This window comes from Pelmatolapia mariae, linkage group LG23, assembly GCF_036321145.2.
Source record: "Pelmatolapia mariae isolate MD_Pm_ZW linkage group LG23, Pm_UMD_F_2, whole genome shotgun sequence".
Taxonomy (NCBI): Eukaryota; Metazoa; Chordata; class Actinopteri; order Cichliformes; family Cichlidae; genus Pelmatolapia; species Pelmatolapia mariae.
In genome coordinates this window covers 45,197,853-45,206,233 of record NC_086246.1, presented here as the reverse complement: position 1 = coordinate 45,206,233, position 8,381 = coordinate 45,197,853, and the positions used below count along the sequence as shown (strand labels likewise).

Sequence of the window (8,381 nt, the reverse complement as noted above, 5' to 3'; positions counted from 1 at the left end):
TTCTCTTCCTAATGACTTAAAATACGAGACCGAGTACATAAACTCATGAGTGAGGTGTTTATTGAGGGCTGTTTTCCAACGCACCATCTGATATCCCCATGTTGGTGTTGTTCATGGATCATCAAAGCTAATGTTTGTCCAGGTTTAACACTGCAACAATATCCTAACTATAGCCCCGTAACCCTAACCCTAACCAAGATCACATGTTAGCCCTCAACCCGAACCTCTCCTTTTCTTGGATGTTTTCCTGAGTGGACATGGGCAACGTTTTTTTTTTTTTTTCCACATCGCAAAACTATGACACCATAACACTGTGATTGGTCACTTGTGATGCTGAACCTAGGTCAAAATGAATTATGATGATTCAGAAACAACACTAACACAGGGATATCAGATACACCTTTACACAACTGGAAATCTCTTTGTAACTATAGTCGTTGCCCCAGCAGGCCATTGGAAAGAACTGGAAAGCTTTAAGAGACTTGACAAATGCCTAAACAGAATATTAAACTGGGGAATACAGAGTAGGACAGTGGGAGCTGTGGTAAAACACTTGCAAAAGCAGCAGAAAAACATCTCCAAGCAAGTAAAAAGTAAAATCCTAGGGTTCCAATAAATTTCCACTGGCCATTGGTGTCACTTCACTGCAGGTTAATATGGCTTCCTCATCAGCAAAGCAAGCAGCTTTGCATGTAAATAAGTCAGAAAAGCTCTTAGTCACCATGTCTAACAGATGAAAACTTCATTGTTTTTATAGAGATCAGGTCATAGAGTTCAGACCACATCAGCAGCAAAACACACAGAGTACAACGTAATAAGAAGAAGACCTCTCTCTGACGCCTGACTCACACTTTTCATGGATCTGGTTTGACTATTGAGGTTGTGACAAACTGCTGTGTTAGTGCCACTGAGTTCAATAAAAGAGTAGCTTCTTTTGCAGTTTTTAAACCTAAAGTAAGCTTGTTTTTAAGGTTAATGATGAAACTATAAGTTATATGAATTTGACATAAAGCAAGTGACAGCGACACCACCGCAAATACTACCTTCAGTTATGGCTGCTTCTATGCTTTGTCCTGTAGCTGTCAAAAGAAAGGTTCCTTTCAGGAGGAAGAAAGCTTTTTGATTGAGCTTTGGATTTTTTGTGTGTGTCCTTAATTGAAACCTTATGTGTGGCATGTGGAATTCTGGGACGCTGGCAAACTCCCAGGAATCCACAGAATGTGATTTTTTTCCTGCCTCCCTCCCTCTCTCGCTCTCTCTCTCTTACTCTGTTTCTCTTCTCTCCCTCTTTTTCCCCCCCCTATTTGCAGGGGTGTCTTACATCAGCCCAGTGAGTCCTGGTGAAGGCAACTGACGGACAGAGAGTGAGCGAGCAACAGAGAGCAAGGTTCGGAGTGTTACATCCAGCCGCCTGCGTCTCACTGGAATAATCTAAAACCATCAGTGAACAAATGGTTTGAAATGAAAAAAAAACCCTCTTAGAAGTAAGTCACTCATTTCTTTTACTTTAAAAAAAAACTTTAACAAGCCTTCCTTTTTATTCTCTATGTTAGGACTGTTAAGACTGATCAGCTTTCTTGGATCTCTCCTTGAATTATTTCCTCTTGGGAGGCCCGTTTGCACACGCGATCCAGACTTCTGTGTACTTTTGTGACTGAAGCAGCTTCTGTTTGCATGGCAGACGAGAAGAGTGGACAGCAGAACAGGGCGATGCGGTGCTGCGTTCAGACTCCTGTCTGCTCTGCAGTGGATGCAGCTGTTTTCAACAGAAGCTATTACTTACCGATTGGCTTTGACTTCAAATGTGATTGAGGCCAATTCCTTCTTTTCACTCCTAAAAATCTTTTTATTTCTAATGGAAATTAAAATGGAAGGAAAGAATATAAATGATGTAAACTTCTCTTTGTAGGCTTAGATCTTCAGATGTGGAGTATTTTTTATTCTCTATGTGCTTACTTTAACTTTTAAACAATACACATGTCTACTGTTGACTGGCTTAAATATAATTCTGGAGTTTGTTGCGGTATTGACTTCATCATACAAACCCTTCTCTTCTGTGCAGAATGACTGTGCGTATTATTTTTACGGGCATAACTAATAAAAAAATGATGTGACCTCTTTTCTACTGCCGTGCATCAAGCTCACACATATTTTGTGTGTTTTTTTGTGGCCTGGAAGTTTTGGAAAACTAAAACAACTGACTCATTTCATGCTGCTTAGATCCTCTCTGTGGTCACCTGGTGAAATGTTGAAATCTGAAGTTGCAGCTTTCTAAAAAAACGCCTTTGTGTCACTGAGGTGATGTGTGTACTTCGGTGTAGGTGTTACGTAGGTGGTATGTAGGTATCATCCTGCGGTATGTGGGTAATAGATGTTCCAACAGAGGTCCCTTTTCTGCTTTGCCAAAGAGCGCAGGATATGGACTATGAGCTCAGAGCTTTGACATTTGAACCACGCTGCCCAGCTGAGGTGAACAGTCATGAGAGGTGGCTCTGATCAATGGAATAATTGTTAGAGGAAGGTCACGCTGATACTCAGTTATGCGTATGTAGTCTGGGTCTAATGGATGGATAGATTTCTTTTCTGGACAAGCACTTTCATTCCAGTAATGCAAAAACCTGATGCTGATCCCAGTGGCTTCATAATATCTGAAGTGATTTGACAAAAAAAATGCCCTATTTTAATAAAGCTGATTGCTGAGACACTGTTGATGGCACAAGGCTGTGACTTCTGTGCAGGACTGTAATTGCTTATGCTATCTCTGCTATGAGATCAGACACTTTCTCTGCGAGGACCAAATAAGTAATAGAGTAGGAACAGACAAAAGAAAGCAATAAGTCAGATTTCACAACATCACCGCAAATTAAGTCCAGGAATGTACTGATTACAACAAACTGGGGATTTATTGCAGTGTAAGAATATATGGGTGTGGCTTTTTCCTTTAAGCTCTCTTTGTTGTGTTCCTGCTTGGCGTATTATTGTGTTAATAGGAAACCATCTTTATCATAATAATTGAGTTCTTTGCCATAGCAGAATTAAAAGAAGTTATTTCCTATTACATTGAAACACTTGTGGTTGATGCAAGAGGGGAGTGGACCCATATATTTTATTTGCTCAGACTGTTGGTTTAAGCACATAGCATCACTCTGTTCTCCATATATGTCAGTATCTGATGAGCAGCTGTGTGCAGATGCATATAGGCGCACACCCAGATAGAGAGAATAAAAGAAGCAACAGGAGGAATTATGCATTTCTCCTGCACGCCCTTTCAATTAGCAACCCTTCTGTCTCGAGCTTTGACGCTGACTGACATCCTCAAATACAGACCCAAATCACACACCACAGCAAAGGTTGTATTTTCAACTACTTTCAAAACACTGCACTAGAGGCACCCGGTGCTTACTTAGCTTAGCAGTAACCCGACACTGACCTTGTTTGATTGGAAGTGTTTTCAAATCAATGCCTCTGGCAGGAGAAAACCAGCTGTGCGCTCGTTAGCTGAGGTGCATGCTGTAATTTGGCATAAATAGATCCATTTCAGGGAACATCATGGCTAAAATACTGCGCTGTTGACTTTGTAATCCCACATGTGCTTGAACTTTGACCCTGCTCAAACCACCACCCAGATCATCACCTTTCTTTTGAGGGGCATTACACAACGTGTAACCCAGAGAAGTCTACCTTTGTCCTTCTTATTTCTGAGTATGTCTAATTGGTGTTTCTCTGAAAACTATATGTTGATTTGTCTTCAGTCATGGAAAACATATATTTAATTTCCGCTGTAGAATAATTATTAAGCTCGCTGCTTTCGTCCAGAGAGAGCTTATTCTCGATGTGTATCATGAAAGCTAGGTAATTATAAAGGAGCCAAGCTAGAGGTGCTCATTAACACAAAGCAGTCAGAAATCCTCCTCTCTCTGTTTGCACATGTGTCCTCAGCTGTCCTCCTTCTCCTGTTTACATGTGGCAGTCTTTTCTTGTTTGTTTGTTTGTCTGATGCTCATTATCCATCTCTTCACCTCAGTTCTCTCATGCCTTCCCTAATTACAGAGTGTCAGGGACACTCTGAGGCAATATCTCAACATGAGAAAAACCTCATGACTCGCTGCAGCCTGCTGCTGCTGGGTACAAATGACAGTCTTGGCTTTGAATGAGTTGTCACTGCTGAGTTGTCACTGCATGGATAACGATGGCCTTTTTTTCTGGAACCACTGCTATCTGCTCTGCTGTATCGATTTGTTTTTATTTGATCCTGTTACAAAAATACAAAAGAATTTATTGAAATCATTCTGTTTTAATTAGTGACCTTTTGGACAAGAATGCGCTTTAAGTTTGAAAGTGGGTGGCAGTGAATGTATTTTATGTATATTATTCACTTCAGTTGCAGTCACTGATATTTGTGAGTCAGTGTGCTGTTTAAATTTAAGACAGCCCCAACTGCCACAGTCAAATGACTTTAATGCACAAGTGCTCTTGAGCTGGGCGCCGTGTGGCAGATAGAGCTCTGCTTTAACGGGGGAGATGGAAATTGGCGTGAGATGCTGTTTTTCCAATCTGACAGTGTAGCTGTAAAGTTCAGGGCCTGCATATTCAATCAAACTGGATCTCCACTCATAGATTTTGGGCTACTCTCCTTACATAACAAACACAGCCTGTAGCTGCACAATATTCACAATGAACAGTTTGTGCCTTTGTCGAAATATTTTGGTGGATTTTGCAGGTAAAACTCTGTGCCCGGTCTGCCTGAGGGTGCTAAAAATGACGCTTCAGTCTCTCCTGCAGGTTCTCACATTCTTTCTCGATTTTTACAGCCTTTTTTTTTTTTTTTTACAAGCACTTGTACACTGGCTTGAACAGTTCATGTCCTCAGGCAAGTTACAGTCCCCAGTGGCACCATCGCTGGCGTACTCCAACAGGTGTGCTCCTGGCTGAATGCATTGTACACAGCTGTAAAAGAAAAAACCCTTTGCTTTATTACATAGTGTATTGGTGGGCGAACCGCCTTACACAACCTTTAAGCCATCATGTCAGCAAGCAGTACGAAGACAGAATCCAGACAGTTTTTCTGTGTAGATTTTCAATCATCTGAATAACAGTAATGGACCGAAAAGAGATCTGGTTGCCTTATGCTTTGAACCACTTACTTCAGCTCTGTGGAGTTTGACTACTGGCCTTTTTTAAATAGAGAAATTTCTGTGAAGCATAAAATAAAGTGAAATATGACAGTATGTCACAAAGCTGTGTGTGATATGGTGTTTCTTCTACAGCGCTTTGTGACCGCTGTTCCAGGATACAAATAAATAAATAAAACAGCTTTGTGACTCAGTAATAAAGAAAAAACAAAAAAGACGCCCCGACACAAGATGTGACACATAATATTTCCCCTGCACAGCTTTTTAAAAGCAAAAGTAAACAACACAAAGGCAACAAAAAAGAGACCGTTTATGTGAAAAGATCCGGCAGAGGTTGTCTCCAACCAGTGAAGCAGTGAAGGACCTTTGCTTTTCAGCTTTGGGTTTCACGTTACTGTAAAACTATTGCTTAGGAAGCGGAATCTTATATTCATCCACAGTATCGCAGAGCAGCATTTAAAGTCTGCCGTGTCACATTTGCATACGTGGTGTAAGATATCCCACATTTAAGCATGTAACTAAGGACTTCTCCCCACATATCACAACATTTTATGTGGACAATAGAGGATTGTTTTCCGTGGCGTTTTTCTTTTCCAGTCACAATAATTTAATCGTGTGTGTGTGTGTGGGCCTTCTTCCATGCATGTCCCTGCTCCTCATTCTAAGATTTTACGGCTGTGTGTTTACATGGCTCCACCTGGGTCTGGTTGTGAAATACAATTCGGATTCCATACTTTCCTATAAAAATAAAATATCTGTGATGCTATATTACAGCCTTAAGGGAGAAACAAGAGGATATAATAGAAAGCACATGTGGATGGTTATGGTGCATAGCATATGGGTGTACTGAATAGCAATCAGACCTGTGCACATAAACACACTCACACTATTACATGTGCTCTATGCAGGGTGTGGCTCTCGGTGCAAAAGTGCTTCTTATTATCTTATTACCAATTTGGTACTCATGCTCATAATTTTTCTACCACGTGTCGTGGCATTAACACAGAAAACAAAAATGAGGGGAAAAATAATAGATAAGAAAAATAATGGTTGACTTTTAAGAATTTCTTATTTTCTGTCTTATATATTTATTAACTCATATTAAATCTGACCAAAGTTAATAATAGATAATGAGATCAGCATATCAGATCCTTATGAGCCCAAATCTTGGGAACTGAGCAGTGACAGTATAATGTGTTTACCCTGGAAATTAACCTGTCATGCAGTTATTTTTATTTTCTAAAAGCACTGTAGTTAAATTTCATATTTTAATCAACGTGAAGTCATACAGTTTGACAGAAATTATGGCCTGTGTTTTAGCGTTGTGATTATAAAACAGAAGATATAATTTTCTAAGTGCCTCCCTAGCCTCAGGCCTTTGTGCTTTCCTTCTCCCCCTCCTCTTCTGTCTGGCCACTGATATTGGCAGGACAGTTTTTGGTGCCTGGATGGTGAAATTCTCAGTCTTTCTCAACCGTGCCAGCCTCGTCTGGCTGCTTCCTGTCATGCGAGGGATCCTGTAAAACCTCAGATGTTGATGCTGCTGTGTGTTTGTGTTTGTATGTGAGAGAGGCAGGGAGTAGAGCCAGGTAAACCTGTGTGTTGACTTTACAGTTTTTCCCAGGCTGCAGGCCCTGGTGCACCAATGTTACTCTGTGTGCTTTGCCCGTTACTCCCGAGCAAATTAAATTATTTACACAAACATATAAAGCCTGGGAAAACAAAATAAAATCCCTGTGCATTTTTTTTTCCTTTGGCAATGTGAGTGCTCTGCAGTAGGACTTTGCAATCAGTGCATGAGCGCCTGTGAGACTACTAAACCGGTGTGCCTTGATATTTAGGTTGAATAGTTATTCCTCTGAATTGTCCAGACTCATCAGTTTACCTCAATGGTATTTAAGACGTCCTTCAGGTTAAAAAATGTGTGTGCTGTGCGTGTGTTTCTTTCTGCGGCCTTGTGGGTTTCTGAGTGGAATATCTGTCCTTCACCACTTCCTGAACTAGCCAAGAGAGACCTGATATCGACCCCAGAAACAGAAATTTGAGCAAACAGTTATTCCATTCAGGAACGTTCTGCTCCAGCTAGATAATAAACTTTGCTTGCTGCTGATCACCATTTGGTTTATAACAACCTGTTTTCAATCAAAGGCTAGAGTCCTATCACAGAGGCTGAAAGTCATTATTTCTAAAATACATAATGTCTGTTCTAACATGCAATAACTCTGAATAGCTTTGGCCATAGATGTTGTCCTGAGTGGGGGACTAGCCTCTAGCATGTAAGATTTTGTGTAAAATGTAAAGTAACCCAAAAACTCCCAGTGCGCGCAGGAACATTTAAAGCACGTTTTCTATCATATTTGAGTCTTGGTAAGACAGTATGTATAAATAGCTGTTATGCTGGACTGTATTATAAGTCAAGAGGAAAATAACAATTCATTATTGGTGCCAAAGTATTGCATTTGAATCTCTTTTGAGGACATCCAGCTCTTTTGTGGATTCATTTGGTGTTGGAATAATCGGGAAAAAAATGGTTCCCGGCTGGAAAAAGTTCACCAAAACACCCCCTCAAGTTGGAACAACAACTTTTCCAAGTTCTGCACATAATCTGCCGAGTTCTTGACGTCATAAAAGCACACACGCGAAATATGAAAGGAAATGTTTTGTTGGCTATAGCAACTTTTGGTCAATAGTGGAAATTCACATATTGCAGACCACTTTTATAGTATCATTTAATCTGTGGTACTGTATTAGATTGTAACTTTACTTGCCATCCATCTACACTGTCTGAGACTAGCTAGAAAGCTTATTATCAATGAATACATAAACAATTCAAGTAAAACAGTATTTTATTTATTATATGCAAGAAACGGTTCCTCATTGTAGCATCCATGTTATTTCCATTTTCTGACTTAAAGCACTTGAACACAACGTCAGAAGAATGACCTTCTGACTCTGGAAATTCATCCTTCTGGAGAACATGTGAACGCACAGTTCAGTAGGAATTTACTGCAAGTATCTACTTAGCTTAGCATATGATAAACACTCAAGACTGGGGAGTTAAATAACCTTTTTCTGGTCTGCTAGCACCCAATTTTCACACTTATAAAGACATCTATACAAATAAAAAAACAGAACAAGTTAGATTAGATTAAGCTAATATAACCAGTGGCTGACAGCAACTTTTTGTAAAGAGACACATAGGAGAAAAGTATTTATCATCTATTCTAAGTCTTTGCAGGAAGGGAAAAT

General features: G+C 40.1%; 1 protein-coding gene across 2 annotated transcripts in view; it reads left to right on the top strand.

The window, feature by feature from the left end:
* The first annotated feature begins 1,343 nt into the window (after window positions 1-1,343).
* The window catches only part of ddr2a (discoidin domain receptor tyrosine kinase 2a), a 30,837-nt gene continuing 23,799 nt past the window's right edge, over window positions 1,344-8,381 (top strand). For both annotated transcript variants that reach the window (XM_063467162.1, XM_063467163.1), the window contains exon 1: window positions 1,344-1,484. The gene's annotated coding sequence lies outside the window, so the exon portion shown is untranslated. The remainder of the gene's footprint in view (window positions 1,485-8,381) is intronic.